The sequence below is a fragment of the Epinephelus lanceolatus genome, chromosome 5 (genome assembly GCF_041903045.1).
Source record: "Epinephelus lanceolatus isolate andai-2023 chromosome 5, ASM4190304v1, whole genome shotgun sequence".
Classification (NCBI taxonomy): Eukaryota; Metazoa; Chordata; class Actinopteri; order Perciformes; family Serranidae; genus Epinephelus; species Epinephelus lanceolatus.
Genome location: NC_135738.1, coordinates 15,284,645 through 15,304,872, shown reverse-complemented (window position 1 = coordinate 15,304,872; position 20,228 = coordinate 15,284,645). Strand labels below are relative to the sequence as shown.

Sequence of the window (20,228 nt, the reverse complement as noted above, 5' to 3'; positions counted from 1 at the left end):
TTAAAATCAAGATAAAAAATATTATTACAGCTAACCCTAATGCTAACGCAATTATATATTTTTAATATTTAGTTTCTGTAATGTGACAACACAATGGTTGGGATCTATAGCCGTTGGCAGTGGTAGCTGTTTCTGTTTAGCCTTGCAGAATTACATTTGTATTGTTCATACATTTTTAAGCTAACAGAAGCCCTTTTTAGATAGGAATTGTGCAAATTTGCAGGAAAGCCCAATCAGTCTTTTTTCAGCATTGGCAGTATAAAAACAAAATCGGGGAGTACGGCAAAATGCCGCCTACCTACTTTTGTTTATACAGAATGTGCCTTTTTCAGGGCAATGGGGGGCGTGAGCAAGTAACAAAACATGTAGCTCAGCGTGTGTTGAAACAGTGACGTAAGTCCTTCGGCGATTCTCTCATAAGTCGGCCCGTGCTTCACCCTTCCCGTCATCTGACGGTTAGTGGCCTCTTCGTTTGCGAGGGCAAGGAGGGTGCGCAATTCCTTGTCTCCCCAGTTGCTCATCTTTACAGTGTCTGTCAGGTTTGTGCTTCCCTCTTGCTACTAGCTGCTCGCTAATTCCTGTTATCAGCTGTTTCCTGTTTATCCACCACCAGTGGGTCACACGTGTATGTCATCAACAGCTCCTCCCATAAACCTTCAACAGCCCCTCCCGTTGCGGAAGGCCGCCTCAGTCTGTTTAAACTAAAGGGTTCCGCCAATATGTCTACCCTACGAGATGGAAAATTGGGTACCTCAGATCAACTCGCCAATCCAGCTCTGTGTGTCTAAACACTCTCAGCTTGCCGGCAAAACGGCCCAACATTCGCGGAAAATCTGGCAGTGTAAAAGGGGCTAGAGTTAACATCTGCTGTGAGCTGTTGCCATAGTAACAGTAAACAGTCAGCGGGCCTTTATTGTCCTCTGGAGGAAAAATGACCTCTTTATTCCTTTTAGTTTAATTTTCCCAAACAGTTATGGTCACTGAGTCCTCATTTGACGCTCCACAATCAAAGTCAGAGCAGAGATACAAAGCAGCTTGACGTGCTTCTTCAATGCTTTTGGTGCGTTTTTGGCCATTTAAAACAACAGGTGCAGTTCAAAATGCGTGCATTGGACGGTTGCAGTGCATTTGGGCCTTTAGAGGTCAGGTTAGCTGTTTCCCCCTGTTTTCAGTCTTTATGCTAAGTTAACTGGCTGGAGGCAGTAGCTTCATATTAACGGACAGATGTAAGAGTGCACTGAACTCTAATCAAGAATGCACAAGCTTCTTTTCCAAAACACTGAACTGTTCCTTTAAAATTTAACTGTATTTATTTGAAACAGTGATATTGCACATGTAATTTTTTTCTTCCAGAAATCTCTTTTCTCTTTTTCTTTTTCTTTTCTAAAATCTCAGGTTTTAATTAGGGTTGCAACATATCAGTGAATCCACTGATTGGGTTTTAAATTAGTTGATTATTCATTTAGTTAGCAGGGCTAAAATGATATCTTGAAATTTCTTGTTTTGTTCACAGTGCAGGAGAAGATTCACCTTTTATGCTATTTGCTGAGGGCGGGGGTATTTAGGGCTATTAGCACAGTGTGATGCCTCAAGTTGTATTGCAGGGTGTGTCCGGGAACGGCAGTTCAACAAGCGAAATTAGTCTAAAACCTCTCCTCATTCTTTCATTTAGAAGAAAATTGCTGTAATTGACAAAGGAGTGGGGTGTTTTTTAATCAGCTTGCTCCTTTATTGAGACAATCCTTCGGGACAATGATCATTTTCATACGTGCTTTAATGGAAATAATGAGAAAAAAAAAAATCAGACAAAATGAGTTTCTTTGAAATGTAGCGTAGTGTCTTTTCCAAGCCATTATCTAAACATGAACTACAGAGTTTTTTAACAGCAAATTATTTTTGATATCTTTTCTACTTACCAAATTGGACAATCACTTCTAAATAAACAGCCTGTAAAAAGACCCCAAACAAATATGCAAAACGTCACTGCCAATTTGAACAGGAGCAGGAGCCAATTAAGATGAGTGAGTGGAAAGAATCCCATTAGGAAGCAACAAGAGTGAAAATCTGCATACTGAGAGCGCAGTCATTGTCTAAATACCAGACACTCACACTGTGATCAATCACTGTAAACACTTAGAAGCCTGCTACCTGGCTTAGAACAATGAACATCAAATAAGGAAAAGGTGGAGGAGTAGGATTGTGTAGTGTGTGTGTGTGTGTGTGTGTGTGTGTGTGCTTCTGTGTGTGTTTGAGTGTACGTGTATTACATGTATTATTCATGTTGTGGTGACATAAATCTGGTCACACAGTCACATTGTGGGGACTCACCTTCCTTTTGGGGACCAAACCCAAGTCCCCGTAACATACATCATACAACTGTAGCATAAAGATTTGGGTAAAGGTTAGAGCAAGGTTAGGTTTAGCTTTAAGTGTATTTTCCCATGTTTTTGTCTCTAAGTGACTAATGGGAACTGCAAGGGTCTGATTTTTAAGACAAGCTCCTGAACCAGCACTGCGATTTGCAATACTGCCCCGACCACCAGTGGCATATATGACCGATTAGTTCTGCAACCTGACCCGCCAGAACAAGATCTGCGACCTAACCCAAAACCACAAATCCTATAATAAACACACTTTGTACAGCTAATTTGGTCAGTGATCATTTTGGGACTTTCTTTACAAGTGAAACTAAGAAGTGATATTTTAAAATGAAGGTAATTCAGAAAATACAATAAACATTTTTTGCTTATTCTCATAATACTGAGCAGCACATATCCACAGTTAACGTTAGGCTTGGGCAGTTTCACAGTATTGCAGTGCACCAGGGTATTTAGAAACCCAGCCAGCATGATTTTCAATAGAAATACAGATGCTCATCTTTCTATTACACTAATACTGAGAGGCTGAATGAGGATGTATTGCACCAAAGGTCAGTCTCTACTCATGGAAAAGGCAGCTGAGCTAAGAAGCGACTGCCTGTGGTAGGGATAACATTACAGGACTGTACACAGCCGGCCAGCAAGAGCAGAGAGACTGCAGGGGAAAATGACCATATTTTCACATCTAACTTGGCGCATTAAGGGGTTATTGCGACCAAAGCAGAGCTGGTGATGGTTGGAACAGTGGACTAAATAAATAAATAAATAAAGGGCTAACAAAAACTTGCTTCTGTCTAGCTTGAATGAAGTATGACTCATGGTGAGCAACAACAAGCATCAACAAGCCAATTGAGCTTAGACTGGTGATTGGATTCAAAAGGTGTAGGGTTAATATATACCGTTCTCTGCATTGTAACGGTCCTCTGACCTTTTTATCTATTGTGTTCTGTTTCTTTCATGCAGCAGGTAGGCTACCTCGTGGGCAGAGTGATTGTCCCTGCCAGGATCATCTGGGCCTGGTGCCCTCAGACTCTAAAACCCTTTCACTCTGACTGACACGCTTTCTTCCCTCAACGCATTGTTTGTTAGTTTCTCACTTTCAACACCCCACAGTACACGCAGCACCCATGCAGACACCACTGATTCTACTGATGAACACATGTTATTGTTACTTTGGTTTGTTTTTGTGTTTCCTGCGTTTAAAATTATTCTTTTTATGCAAATAAATTATTCATTGTTTTGCCTTCAGACTGTGTCTCCCTCTTTTTTGTCATGGCTCTCGAGCCAGGTCATGACAAACAGGGGGCTCGTCTGTCCTTTGGCCCGTTTTTGTGGATATACAGTACAGGCCAAAAGTTTGGACACACCTTCTCATTCAATGCGTTTTCTTTATTTTCATGACTATTTACATTGTAGATTCTCACTGAAGGCATCAAAACTATGAATGAACACATGTGGAGTTATGTACTTAACAAAAAAAGGCGAAATAACTGAAAACATGTTTTATATTCTAGTTTCTTCAAAATAGCCACCCTTTGCTCTGATTACTGCTTTGCACACTCTTGGCATTCTCTCAATGAGCTTCAAGAGGTAGTCACCTGAAATGGTTTCCACTTCACAGGTGTGCCTTATCAGGGTTAATTAGTGGAATTTCTTGCTTTATCAATGGGGTTGGGACCATCGGTTGTGTTGTGCAGAAGTCAGGTTAATACACAGCCGACAGCCCTATTGGACAACTGTTAAAATTCATATTATGGCAAGAACCAATCAGCTAACTAAAGAAAAACCAGTGGCCATCATTACTTTAAGAAATGAAGGTCAGTCAGTCCGGAAAATTGCAAAAACTTTAAATGTGTCCCCAAGTGGAGTCGCAAAAACCATCAAGCGCTACAACGAAACTGGCACACATGAGGACCGACCCAGGAAAGGAAGACCAAGAGTCACCTCTGCTTCTGAGGATAAGTTCATCCGAGTCACCAGCCTCAAAAAATCGCAAGTTAACAGCAGCTCAGATCAGAGACCAGATGAATGCCACACAGAGTTCTAGCAGCAGACCCATCTCTACAATAACTGTTAAGAGGAGACTGCGCGAATCAGGCCTTCATGGTCAAATAGCTGCTAGGAAACCACTGCTAAGGAGAGGCAACAAGCAGAAGAGATTTGTTTGGGCCAAGAAACACAAGGAATGGACATTAGACCAGTGGAAATCTGTGCTTTGGTCTGATGAGTCCAAATTTGAGATCTTTGGTTCCAACCGCCGTGTCTTTGTGAGACGCAGAAAAGGTGAATGGATGGATTCCACATGCCTGGTTCCCACTGTGAAGCATGGAGGAGGAGGTGTGATGGTGTGGGGGTGTTTTGCTGGTGACACTGTTGGGGATTTATTCAAAATTGAAGGCACACTGAACCAGCATGGCTACCACAGCATCCTGCAGCGACATGCCATCCCATCCGGTTTGCGTTTAGTTGGACGATCATTTATTTTTCAACAGGACAATGACCCCAAACACACCTCCAGGCTGTGTAAGGGCTATTTGACCAAGAAGGAGAGTGATGGAGTGCTGCGGCAGATGACCTGGCCTCCACAGTCACCGGACCTGAACCCAATCCAGATGGTTTGGGGTGAGCTGGACCGCAGAGTGAAGGCAAAGGGGCCAACAAGTGCTAAACACCTCTGGGAACTCCTTCAAGACTGTTGGGAAACCATTTCAGGTGACTACCTCTTGAAGCTCATCGAGAGAATGCCAAGAGTGTGCAAAGCAGTAATCAGAGCAAAGGGTGGCTATTTTGAAGAAACTAGAATATAAAACATGTTTTCAGTTATTTCACCTTTTTTTGTTAAGTACATAACTCCACATGTGTTCATTCATAGTTTTGATGCCTTCAGTGAGAATCTACAATGTAAATAGTCATGAAAATAAAGAAAACGCATTGAATGAGAAGGTGTGTCCAAACTTTTGGCCTGTACTGTATATTTTTAGTATGTGTTATGTGACTGTTTGTTTGTGACTGTTTGGGTGCAATTTGTTCCACTGATTGGCTTGTGAGTAGCGCATTTTGACACGGGTCCAAATTTGTGAATGAAGTGGTCATCATAGCAGACGTCACATGGTTTTGAAAGGGTTTCCCTTGGGATTCCTGAGAGTGTGCATTTGTTATTTCTTAAGATGACCAGTGGAACGTAGCAATTCTGGGGGTGTGGGGCGGGGGTTGTGGCGCCACATACTTACACCATCATATACCATATACCCTGGTGAAATGCCAGGAAGGTATTAAGATATGAAAAAACAGGAACTGATCAAGCCTTGTTAATGGGCCTGTGGTAATGCACCTGACTGAAATGGCTCTCATATTCCAGCTGGCTGGAAGACAAAGCTGGCACACAAAGTCAGCAGTCAGAGGATTAAAACGTTAACACACTCAATCAAATCAAAATTATTGTCATTTTATTTTAATAAATTCATCATCCAACACCTATAACCCTACCCACATGTTCTTTGTTTAAACCAGAACTGAACCTGGAAATGAAATTAAGACAAAATACCACCTTTAAATCACCTTTTTCTCAGGCCAACTGCCGGGTAAACACAGGTACCCAACCCAATGCAAATGGGAACAACAATTTTTGAAACTGGTCCAGTATTGAGCTTAAGCCCTGCAGCCAGCAGCCACAAAACAAGCTACAATGTAAGTACTCAGAACATATGCACCATTAATGTACATCCACTACAAGTGGTTGTTTTTGCCACAACAAGCTCAGACTGTTCTTCTGAATGTCTGACAAAATTATGGAAAGTATCCCTACAAGGATACACCTCTTTGTTAGAGAGTTAGATTCTTTTGGCTTAGCTACAAACAGCCCCGAAATCACCATTGCCAAACCCACCAGACTCCATTTAAATAAACAATGATGTCATCCTTGTAAAACAGACATTCAAAGTCGACAGAAACAAAAACTCACAAAAAAACATCTAAGTTCATCTTTTCACAATCACTAACTTTATTTTGGTCAAAATAAACCCTAAATAACCTTAATATTAATAATAATTAAATAAATAAACTTGTGTTCACAGTGTAAGATGTGAAAATATGCTGCCTGTACACACTGTTTTCCCTCACTGATTCTCTGATGTCTGACTTCCCTTTCACTCCTCTTACAGTATTTTCTCATCTAACTGGGTGAATTAAGGGTTTAATTCAACCAAACCAGCATTGTTGATTGGTGGACCAGTGGAAAGACAAACCAAGACGGTGTGTGTGTGTCTGCTGGTGGAATTGCAAGTGTGTCAATGTATTTTTCTTGTCAATGCGTTCACACAGTCCCTGCATATTCAACACGACAGCCTGAAAATTTCCACATAAACTTCCATCCAAACGTGGATCCTTCCAAACATCCACAAGCCCTTGAATGACTACATCAAGTGTCTGTGGGGGTGTGTGTCCATATGTCACATTAAACATGCACTTAGCACACTTCGATTCTGGCATGCCTCAAATGAAGCCTGATGCATCTCATAGACAAAACGGCCTTATTTACACGCGGCGGCATGAATGAGGTTTTGCGCTCCATCACGGTTCGCATTTAACTGGGGAAGATTTTCCACCAGGCATAAATCGATGAAGCGTCATCATCCATCACTAGTCAATCTGTGACTGAGTGCAGACTGTGGGCCAGAGGTCTAAACAGTGAGTAACATGCAGCACACACAGCTATCAGAGCTCTGTGACAGGCTCGTACTCCGCAGCTCTCTCTCAGAACATTTGTTTACCACTGCATTTTATAAAAGGTAAACTTGGGAGTATTTATTCATATCTCGCACTGCAGTGTAATTTTTATTCTGTTTGATCTGTCTCATTCTATTTTAGCTTATTTATACGTTAACACTTCCTTTTTAAAATCATATTAGGTGTATCTTTTTATGTTGCCTTGTGTTCTTCTCTTAAAATCTTTATGTCTTATGTAAAGCCCTCAAATTGCCTTGTTGCTGAAAGGCGCTATACAAATGAATTTGCCTCACCAAGACAAGATCACACTTGGTTCAATAATGCATGTGTTGCCATGTGTTTTTTTTCTCCTCTTTTGTTTTTGTTGCCTCTTCTTTTTTTGATGATATGTGTCTGTGTATGTTACTCATTGCTGCATACATATTGATGTAAAGCACACTGGGTTTACTTGTGATAAACTGTGTTTTATAAATGAAATTGCCTTGCCTACTGTTTGCAGAGAGTTTTTATTGAATAATTTTTTTAGAATATTTTATTTTTTCAGCTTTCAATTCAATAAGATATACATGAAAACACAAACACACAACTCCAAACCCCTTCCCCAACCCACCCACAAACTGAAAGACAAAGAGGAAGAGAAAAAATAAATAAATAGATAAATAAAATTAATAAATCGAGAGGCAATTTAGTCTTATTATAGTCATTCCTGAGTGTATATGTAATTTTTTATTGAATATTTTTGATTATATCTGGAGCAGGCAATCATTGAGATGAAACTAAGAGGTTTTTATTAAAGGAATTCTTCACCTACAAAATGGCCATTTGTATCAAAACCTTACTATTTAAAACACAACTGAAATTGAAACTTATCTATGTTCTCTTCACAGCCAGACTCAGATACTTACTTGTTTGAGTTTGTAAATGGCTGTTTTGATATAGTTTTGCTGTTGTTAAATGCAGTCCCCAGCGAAACAATAATCAATATGTTCGTTGTTTTTTCCGTAGAGCCATTTAAGAAAAACAATGTTCACAAATTTAAGGGAACAAGGCATGACTACCTGATTTACAAGGAGTCATTTTGTGGGTGAAGTGCTCCTTTAATAGGTGAAATGCAAGAAAATAGCTGGGTGAGGTGACCCTTCCACCAAGGAGCTCAACTACATTTTAAAATTCAACTGTATGGCATTTAGGGCTGCCCCCTAATAGTCAGCCAAACATAAGTCACCCAGAAAGGTCATTAGTCAGCAAGATTTCATTGGTTGCCAAGTTGCAGGAAAAAAAATTCAATGTGAAACTCTATTAGAAGCTGCATCTTGTCAAAGGAAATCAAAACCTATATGACTGGACCATGTGGGAATTTATTTTGAAAGGACAGACACAGGAAGTGGCCACGCTCAGCAGTCAGACAGGAGTCAGGTTATTTTCCAGGGCTGGTACCTGCGGTTATTCCACAGGCTAGTTAACAACATGTCGGGCAGGAAATCCAAAGTGTGGGATCATTTTGAGAAGGTGAAGGACGAACCCAAGGTGATATGTAAACTCATCTTCATTGGTCGACTACAAACATGACGTATCATATGAAACATGGAAGTAGCTACATGCCCATTAGCCCACAGCGTCATTAACAGGCAGCTCGCTCAGTGTGTGACGTGCACTTGTAGATAAAATATAGGCCTATATTAATGAAGGTTCATTAGTACGGTTTTGTATTTCTCTGTAATGTAGCACAGTGTTAACAATGTTACTGATACTATTCTTTCTCACACCTTCAACTCAAACCATTGTGTTGCCCCGCCCAAAATTTATAATTTAATCATTCAATTAATATTGTAAACATGTGGACAACTTGTCGACTAATGGCCCTAAATGACGACTATTGGTCAAGGATGACCATTTTTAGTCAGGATTAAATTACATTATATAATTCTTAATTCATCGATGAGATGTTTCGATATTCAGTTCCTCACAATAATATAGCAATAAACAACTGCTTTCACTGAAGTACAAGTAGCAGCACCACCATGGAAAATATATTACAGTGCAAGTAAAAGTCCTGCAGGTTTGTCAGTTAAAATAAAGTGCAAGGACCTGAAAACTGTATTTAAGAACTATAATGAGTAAATGTACTTTGATCTTGTCTATGGGTTTTTCTTCATGTACTTCATTTATTTAATTTTTCCTACACAAAACCTATGACACCTTAATCATGACAGAGAGCCTGTTCACACCTGGTATTAACATGCATTACAGTGATCTGAACACAGGTGGACAGCCAAGACACATCGCTATTCACACCTGTTTATCATGCATCTCCAGCTCACCACTTGTGTTCAGATTTTGTTATTGCCTGCAGCACTTATGCTAGGAGGTCACAGGGCCACATGCACAGTTATTATTGCATCAACACTTCTGCTAGCTGCTTGTTAGCATGCTTGCCAGTCATGTTAGCAGGTGTGTCGATACAGCTGAAGATACCGCTGTCAGCAGAAGCCAACATGTCTCCTTCCACTGGGCAAAACAATGGACCATCACGCAACACTTCATGTAACACGTCATAAATCCGCAAATTGTAGAGCGTTAGCACACCATCACCTTGATGATGTCGTCTTTTAGCATTTACACTGCATAAGATATGTGGTCAAATGCGTTCCAGACCTACAAGTGGTTTGACTGATGGGATCACAATACATCTTGGTGGTCTGTTATACTTGTATTAAGCACTGTCCACTTGTGATTGATCACCTGAGACACATGTTAAAACCAGGTATAAACACGCTTTTTAAGTATGTACAGCAGAATCATCCAGCAGTCACGGACGTTTGCATGTGAAATGAAGAAACCCCCACCTCAGTATAAAGCAGTCAATGAATTAACTGTGATCCCATCTGGAAAAGGAGCAGAAAGGAGACTTCTGCTATGTGGCATTTGAAGGACATTGGTTAAGCAGTGCTCAGATACTGTTATTTACACTGGGGGGAGACTGTCTGGATGATGGTGGGATTGTCTGTTTTGGGTGACATTTCAACGGGGTCACAGAGGTGAGGTGTCTATGAGCACACACAGCCAGTCAGAATGTGTATATGTTTGCCTGTGTGTACATGTGTGTGATTCATCTGTGTGTGTGTGTGTGTGTGTGTGTGTGTGTGTGTGTGTGTGTGTGTGTGTGGGAGGTCAGGGCCTGAGCAGGTGGGGAGCCCAGAGGCTTGAGGCTCATCCCGGCAGTGATTGGGTTTTGGAGTAGGCCGTGCTCTTCAGTCAGTGCCAATTAGCCTGCTGCCACCTTGTGACATTCAAAAGACAGCAGCGGCAATCAAACAGTCCATGTTCGCACACAATATGCGCACACAAAAGCACAAAGACACTCAGATGTGGCTTAGAGGTGGTAAAACCACTCTGTGTGAAAGCAGACTGGAGTTTTTTTCCAGTTAACGCTGACTGTTTAATCTCAACCAAAACCAACAATTAATTGATTCTGCTAACAAGTACCACCTGTGAAGTCAAGGCCTGATATGACTTATTGCTCCGTGCCACAGAGCTCAATTAATGTCCTAAAATCTATTAAAAACACTTCAATGAACCACACACACACGAGGAATGCTCTGGCTTTCATTATGGTGAAAATGGGCACTGTAGTTTATTTTGAGTCAATCCCACATACATCATCCTGGTGCTCTGAATACGTACCAGAAAACTAAATGTTTAATAATCCACAGCTGAAAATAGTCCCCAGCAACTGCACATTTTAGTCCAGTTTGAGTAACGTCTGCTTTAAACTTCGGTGTCCAGCTGTTTCAGGAGATTACTGACCCTTTTATAAAATGGAAACTGCTCTGTTTTTATAATTATCTTCAGTATGATGTAATGGGTTTGGAGCTGAATGTGACACACAGTCCAGGAAGTCAGGCAGTACTGAATGATGGACTGTGTGTGATTTGTTGGAAATAAAAATACAGCAAATCATCAGCCTGTGCATGTTATGCCTTAGAAGACTTTGCAGCGTTACTACATGCAAGACTAAAATTACATTCCTTTTAAAATTATTTCCATCTGGCTCCTGGTAGAAAACATTACGCCAATATTACACCAAACTCCCTTCAAGAAATACGACCTACCAACAATTCCTTATGTGTCCACAAAAACACATAACTCCAGAAACACAAGACAGAAGGCGTCACATGTCGACAGTATTCTTGTCAAATTGACATCAATATTATCCATAAAAATAAATTGTATTTACGTATAAACCTAGTTTGAATTTTGTCACCTCAGCAACCAGCCCACATTGGTTAGCTATACTATGTTAGTGGGAGGAGACTGTGGGAATGAGAGGAAAGCCATTTCAAAATTTGAGATTTGTCATTAAATAAGTGCTGGTTGGTGGTACACATAACTGCTGAATTAAACACAGACTCTTGTTCACTCAACAGCTCCACCAATTTCTCCTCCTTTTCCACAGTTCATACGAAGAGAGTCTTGCCCACATTCTTGCGGCTCCTTGGAGTCCCCTCCATGTTAACTGTCTACCCAGTTTGCTGGTTCTTGTTTGGTGCTGAAGAGAGAACAGCTATTGGTTGCCAACAATATTCACGTCACTGAACTTCACTACTTGCATGAGTCAAAACTAAAAAGTTACGATAATATACAATACACGTTTGATTTTATCAGAACGTCAAGACCAGAAACAGACTGACTTCAGACAGCTTAGACTGATGGTGTGTTTCAAATCACATACTTCCATTAGTACACTTCTATGTAGTATACTATGTGCACTATGTACTCACTGGCGTAGTGCGCAAATTTCGACAGCGTAGTGTTGTCTCAAACCAAACACGGCCGTTGTGCACTCACCGGAAATGACGAAAGCAAATTAGCTAGTTAGCAAACTAGCATTAGCATTCGCATTATCGTTCGCGGTACCAAATAATTACAGACCGCTAAATTAACCCAATAAACATACTGCTGGCTTATACCCGACAACAGTATAGTGGAGCTTAGTGCAAAAAACACATGTATTTTTACAATGCAGCGACATTCACAGTCGCACAGTCCTTGGCCTCTATTTCCAGTTTGAAAAGTGGCCCCTCCTCTTCCGCTACGTAGCCAAGATGGCAACCATTGAGGGCGAGAAGTGTCCATAGTTCCACACTCAACTTCTTGACCGTTTTGAGCGCACCATCTGGGTACTCATAGTGCACTGCATTTTTCCATACTTCTCAGTGTGAACGCACTTATGCACTCAAAATAGTAAGTGTAAGTACAGAAGAGCACGATTTGAGACACAGCATGAGTTTTATAACCACCTTGCCCCAAACGATGTGTGTATGTGCTTTTCTAGCAGTGACTAGCTATTACTAAAATGATACAGAAAGTAAAATAGGCCAGATGCCGAAATAATCGCAGCAGATCAGCTCTGTAGCAATAGCGTTGGTACGCTTTCAAGCCGATGGAGTGGCCTGCAGTGCTCCGCAGTTGGCTTCCAGGTGTTGGGGCACTTCACGGCACTTCCACCCCTCGTGTAAACTTGACTTTCTAACCCAGATGCGCTTTCAAGTAGGTGTTTGGCACAGATGGATTTAACATGAGTCAGTAGTTGGTAGTACAGATGAAATTCAGTTGATACCTTTAAAAGAACTGAGGTCAGTACCAAGGCCTAATGGCTTGACATGACGTAAAAATGCTTAGTTGTAATTTGGGTGAACCAACCCTTTAATGTTCATGTTGTTATCAAACTGTCTAACACTATCTATCTAAATGTGGTACACAGAAATCATAACTCAAGTAATGTGCACCAGCCCTGATAAACTGAGTTGGTAAAATAACACTATCTAGGATATGCTTTCTATCAAAATAAAATCCTGTGCATGCTTTGTCTCTTTCCATTTCCTCGATTTTACAGGATATCATTTTGTATTTCACATTTCCCATATGGATGCAACACAAAACACCCGAGCAGCCCTTCTTTTTGAGCAATCCTGACGGAGACTTTCTAAAGTAGGGCATTTCAGAACCAGACAACAATGGGAAATGTCTCTCTGTCTGCAGTCCTCTACAATGCTGAGATGAATAATGGTATTATCTCAACACGTTGAACTATACTGATTGTTCAATTTAGAGACAATCACACAGTCTGTCACTTCTCCACTGCTCGCCCCTCTGTCTAATTCCGTCCTAAACACACGCACGCATGTAGCAAAATAGGCCTTCAGGCTGACTGCACCGGGAGGATAGGACGGAGAAATAACTGGGCTCTTTTTTTCTGTTGGAGAACTTGGCACTCAAACACACACAGACATGCACCTGCACACATACACACACAGACTTACACAAAGGCAGGGCTAGTATCCCCCTGGGTTTTCCCTACTGCTGCTTCTATGAAAAATTTACACAGAAGTGATCTCATCGGCTATTTTAGGCCCATCTCTGACCTAGGAATGTTTTAAAGAGCTAGTATCTGTCTCTGCTTTTTGTGATGTTTGTCATTACGTCTGACAAGACCCCAAAAAACGTTTTTTGTGTGGGCATGGGTGTGTGTAAATAAAAACCTATGTTCCTGCAGGCCTCTATGTGATTCTGCTTTATGATATCTCTGCTGTGTTCAATACACAAAATTGCATCTAAGTCGGACTTCTCATCTCATCTCGCCGGCACAAAGCTCATCTAGAATTGAAAGCAGCCGATTTCACTCATCTTTCTGTACATCTCCTTGCAGCCACAAAGTAGTGTACCTATTATATGAAGACACTCTCTCAATCTGCAGGATCCTCTGTGTTTTGGCAAGACACTTTCTTTCATTTTCCACACAGGACACAAACACAATCATGTAGTAAGTAAGTTACAGAGACACACATAAAATCAATTGCTTTTGAGAGAACTCCATCAGCAAATTGAGTCAATTTCAGGTTTCACTGTGCGGTCTCTGATGCAAACACTCACCACAAACACTGCCATCCAATTTCATAGCGAAAGTCAGGCTGCTCTCGAGATGAATAGGTGTGGGTCTGAAGTGTTGATGTTGGAGGCACAAGTCTGTCTGCTTGTACTTAGTTTCACACTGGTAATGGAATGGGTTGTTCTATGCTTATTTCTACAACAATGAATTGCTTGAAATGTTTGGGACCTTGGATATTACACGTGATAACAATGGAACAAAAAGCAACTGAGCTGGAAAGAAGTCTATTAGAATGTTGAATGGTTGTTTTCAGCACATTTTAAGGGCAAAGCAATTTTAATGTGCGAGCGGAACAAAAATCTAGCCTTGACTCAGGACCAATTAAAGTGGAAACAGTAAAGTTTTTGCTTTAACTTATCTTTATGAAGATAATGTTGACTGCACAATTGCATGTCTCTGGAGTTATCTGTGTTAAGATTGGGTTCCTATAATCAGTAGGTGATTTGAGTGGGGAAGCCATCCCGTGTTAGCCAAATGGCTAAAATGCATCCCCCTTTTTAACCAGCCATCTCTCTCCATCCCACGAGTCTCCAGATGCCATTGTATCTGGACTTAGACCTATCTCAAATAAGCATTTCTATTCTAACCAGCGTGGCATTTGTAGCACTGTGTTAGTGCTACAAATGCCACGCTGTAGCACTAACACAGTGCTACAAATGCCACGCTGGTTAGAATAGAAATGCTTATTTGTAGCACTGTGTTAGTGCTACAGCGTGGCATTTGTAGCACTAACACAGTGCTACAAATGCCACGCTGGTTGTAGCACTGTAGCACTGTGTTAGTGACCAGACAACAATTGCACATGTTAAATCAAATAAATAAAGAGTTTTCAATCAAACAATGGACAGAACCTCATGTCCTTTTCCCACCAAAATTAAGGGGTGTATATGAGTTTTTAAAGGAGGAAAAAACCATTAAAAATAAGCGATAAGCTGCTTTCCCATTGCCAGTAGACTAGAGCTGTGTACGCGGACCTTTGATTTGTTATTTGCTCAACCTCATGGTGTAGCATGATCATCTAATCATTATCAGCTGTGTGACAAAGGTGTGGCCTATATAACAAATCAGTGTACCTGCATCTCAGTATGATGGTTGGTCTTGACGAAGGCCCAAAGGCCGAAACATCATCATCATCAAAATAAAAGAAATGCATATGGCGCCAGATTGTGCGACACTTCTTTTCTATAAAGACGCCACAAACAGGCCAGTAAACATTGGAAAGCTGCATGGAGGCCATAGAAAATGTTAATGTTTCTTACTTATTCAGTATCTCTTCCAAACTTGGTGCCAACTAAATTTGGAACCATGTGTGAGCACTGCTTAGATGGAGACAGATGGTATTTTATGGCGGACGATCATTGCATTGCGCCAACATTATAAAGTTGCTATGGTGTATGTTTTAGCAGTTGCCTATTTCCATATCCAGCAGACACAGAGAGCATTAGCTTCCATTTGGAAGTCGTGTTTCTGGACACATGATAAATGTAGGTCCAATATTCCCTCCTTCAAGCTCTGCTTTCAGATCCACCAACTCCTGAGGGAAATATCTAGCTCTTCAGCTGCTTAATGATCCCTTATGTTCACCAGCTAGTTGCTGTGTTGTACAGTAGAAGTGTACAGTCGGTTTAACAGAGGGTTTTCACTTTAAACCTTTGCCTGCTGAAAGTGGAAAATGTGTTGATGAAAGTGGTGAAAGTGAACTGAAACAATGAGCTGAGAGATAATGAAGCAATAATGAACTGTCAGTATTGATTAGTGCAGCTTTAAAATAAAAGCAACAACACTGCAATGCAAAAAAAACAAAACTGCATTACAATCAAAATACCTGCATTCAAAAATGGAAAAGTTTAAATTTAGATTATCAGCAAAATTGACTTAAGTGGCAAAAGCAAAAGCACACATGCGGGATTGCTCCTGTTTTTAAGCGTTAAATCATTATATGTATTTTATTATACAAATAAGCAACAGTTTCAAGGTGTTGGTTGAGGTGTAGCTAATTTTCAACCACTTATACTATACCCTCGGAAAATCAAGGCATTTTCTCACAGATGTTTTGTCTATAAAATCTTAATCTGCAAAGTAATTAGGGGAGCTGTCAAATGAATGTAATTCAGTAAAAACACTGCATCTGAAGAAGATCTGCTATGCAGTGGAGTACGCTATATATAGTAAATTTAAATTAGCATGAAAGAGAAAAAACTACAAGGGCCTCAGAGTCGTGCTTTAGCACTGTGCTTGGGTAAATGTTAATTACTTTCCACCACTGTCTAAATGATGTGTTCAGAGAGACCATTATTTAACACTGTTATGGTAAATGGGGCCAGCATTTTGCCATTTGATCAAAACCTACAACCAACAGCATAATTTCCCATTAATTTAACACAGATAGTATCTTCAATTATGCAGATTCCCTGAGACCGTCTAATTACCTGGACAACTGCGCATATCTGTAAATACATGTGAGGGCTGCAGAAGCTGTGAACTGCTACTCTTTCATTTAGCACCCCGGTTACAGTAACAAAACGCTCTGCAGCTCAACTGACACTTAAACCTCATCTTGATGAAGGTGACAGAAAATATATTACAGGGTGTGTGTGTGTAGACTGTAGATAAAAAAAAAAAAACAGGCCAAGGCATGTACTCACAAACAGATGCCCTAAAAACTGCACACACACACACACACAATGCAGGAGGAAGATCAAGAAGGCTGTATATTGACAAGGCAGCTGTCAAGGTCATATGCAGACGAATCTGAATAACTTTGATGCCATGTTTGCTCATTAATACCAGAGATGCAGAGGGTAGCAGCTATGACACGATGTTTACTACATATTTTACTGCAGGATAGCATTGGAGATGATAGTTATCATTTTTTAACGATGCATCTGGTAGAATTCAGTAAAGATGTGATGGGAGGAATTCGGCTGGAGCACCATCAATTTAGTGTGTGAACGTTTGAACTCTGTGCAGGTTTTTCAGAGCTTCACTATAAACGTGAAATGACCTGCTCAATGAGGTATAGCGCATGTTTTTCAATCATGTAATGTGGGACATTTTAAAGGCTATCAAGTGAAACATTGTTTCTATAAGAGAGCAGTGCTGATATAATCAATCACATTTGGTTTCACTTTAAAGTGCAACATGGGGGAGATCAGAGTCCTGCACCGGGTCAGGTAACCCCCCAGAAGCTGTGTAATAGGTCAAAATACAGGTACGGGCACAGGTAAAAATGAACTACATGCCGGCTGGCAGCTGATGAGAACAAAAATATATCTTTTCATTTTCAGAAAAAAGCCGTTAAACAGAAAATCCCTCACACTGCTCTTGCTCAGCATCACAATTTCAAGTGTTACAAATAAATTGTGAAGCTGAGCAAGAGCAGTGTGCGGGATTTTCTGTTCAAGGACCGAAGCAATATTTTCCAATGCACCTGCATCTGAGACAGTTGGATTTTTCGGAATAACTAAAAAAGATGTGCAGTATTTGTGTAATATTTTGACATCTAAATCACCTTTCCTTTCCCTTTCCTTTTATTTTAAAAGTCAGTGACGCAAGTTGAACCTTTGACCCCATCTCCACATTTGTCATCGACTCAGAGGACTCCAGAGATGACACTTTGCAGCCCACGGATGAGGTTACAGCCTACAGTGAGCTCAAGAAACCCAAGGTGGATCCTTCTGAGGTTTTATGGCGGTGGAAGGAGCATGCTAAAATGTTTTCTAACCTGGCAGTGATTGTGCAGAACGTGTTCGCCATCCCGGCATCGAGTGCAACGAGTGAAAGAGACTTTTCCTCCGTAATGTAGCCTTTATGTGTTTAATCACATGTGCAAGTCGGGCCACGGGACTTTTACTAATGGGTGCAGGCAGATGTGGCTTTGACTTAGACGTAATGATAGGTAACGGCTGCTTTTGGTACTGAGCTTTACGGGTATGGGTGGGTGGGGGTTTTCAAAAATGGACCTGTGCAGGACTCTGCTGAAGATATCTGGGCCTTACACTTTGGCGACATTGAAGACGCAACAGGTACACACCTTTCGTAAAGCAGATGTGCCTTGGAACGTATCTTTTTGCTCACTACACCTGCGGCACACATACAGGGTAGGATTGTGTGAGTAACAAGAAAAACAAGACAGTAAGATTTCGTTGGGATTGTGTGGGATTGCTCTTTAGTTTTGGAGCCAGCGCTGGGAAACTTGAACTTTTTCATCAAGTTTGTGTACTATGGATGAGTCAACATTCATACTACACAGCCTATAGTACGCTTTGTAAGTGATAAAGTTACTAAGCAACCACCAGCTGGTACTGGCAAAATAAATGTCGATGGTAAGATAATAATAAATTGATGGGAAATACTGATTTAAAATTAAGATATATTATCAACTTGTTGTTGCCATTATTATTACGTCATTTTATGTATATTGGTACTTTATATATATAGACACTTTAAGAGCCATTTCTGTGTAACAGGGCTGTGTACACCTTGTGTAAGAAAAGAGGACTGGCCTATTTTTACATTTGTAGAATGGATTTTTGCAGCTAAAATGCACCACTTACATGTTGCACAGTCACACATGAGCGAATGCAGGTGAGTGACAATCACCTGCTGGGGCGATTTTCATGCTGAATGTTGCCAGTGCCGAGTATGACGCACATGGAAGACAGCTTGCTAGCTAATGTTAGCTAACTTGACAATAAATAAAACCAGGAAATATGATGTCATTGGTACATTTTCCATTTTCTTACATTCCACGGCTGTCTCCTAACTCACTGCCAGCCAGGCAGCATCTCTTACGTGGGGCAGTTTGTATGTTTCATTGCCAATATCATTCAATATCAGCAGGTGTGTCTTCACCACACATATGTCTTTGCTAAGTGTTGAGACTGAGACTTTGCTGGTCAAAGGTCACCAAAGCTGAACTCCACGCAATGCAAAGATGCGATTTGCTTGCCACCGAAAGCAAAAGTTTTATTCGGCACTTTACTCATATTGAATGGAAGTAAATGTGGTGAGTATTCGCTAATGCTAATTTCGTGCATGTGTAACCCTGCCTTTAGAGTGGAGGAGTAGTGTTGCAGCAGCCACTCTGTGTACAGTCCGCATCCGTTGTTTTCAATGTAGCCACAGCGTTATTGGCAATAAGTAGTGAATGACCTCAGTGATGATAGATGCCATGAGAGTAATCACTCCCCTAGCAGGGTGACACTAAGTACATGCAAAGACGAAGGCCTTGAGCATGTTTCTATATTGCACACTGATCAACTGACTGAGAGGACAAACATTAGTCTCTCAAAAAGCGTTCTGAAAAGCAGTTACTGTGTGTCGTGGACACACATAATGAGGGGATTACAGTTTGCCATCACAAAAGGATTACGCGATAAATGCATGAATTCAACAAAGTGTTTTCATGGGTATTTAGAAAATGTCTACATTTACAATTCACTGTGTGCGTATTTCTGTTTTAAACACTCAGTTGTTTCATTTAAAATGCAGTCAAACTAACAAAAGTAGGCCAAATATAAAAACACGGCACTACAGTGACAATTACGTTTTTTGGAGGGAATTCTTTTAGGTGTCAGATCAGCAGAGTAATGTGACATGTTAATTAAAATAAAAATCCAAGAACAAAGAAATATAACTAAAAGTGTATTGTGCTGGATTATCCAACCTGGGCCTGAAGCAAGTCTGTGGAAGTTCTTTATATTGTTCCAGAATGAAAAGAAGAAAACACTTAAGTCTGAAAGGTGGAAAATAAGCCATCACATCTCTTCCTATGCTTACTGTGAGATGACCCCGGCAGGAGGAAAAGAAACAACGAAAATGGTAATAAATATTTAAAAGAAATCGCTTGTATTATTGTTTAAGGTTGGGGCAAGGTGTTGTTTGTGCTTATATGGGCATGGCTAAAGGAAATAAACTCATTATATATACAGATACATATGTTACACATGTACACCATGGTTTTTCAAGGTCAAACATGTTTTTCTCCTTGTCTGTAATGATTTTGTGATGGAGGCATATGTGCCTGCCGCTGTCATGCTGAAGATATGTGTAATATCTCTGAGTTCATTTCATAAAAGTGAATCAAACCAGGCTGAGACCGAGCAGGCAGAGCACCATGACAACTGTAAAATCTTCAGTGTAAAAATAACACTGAAAAATAACATCCATGGTCT

General features: G+C 40.6%; 1 protein-coding gene across 1 annotated transcript in view; it reads right to left on the bottom strand.

Annotated features, from left to right (window-relative positions):
- nell2a (neural EGFL like 2a) overlaps positions 1-20,228 on the bottom strand; it is a 130,306-nt gene that overhangs the window by 73,906 nt on the left and 36,172 nt on the right. The window lies entirely within an intron of this gene.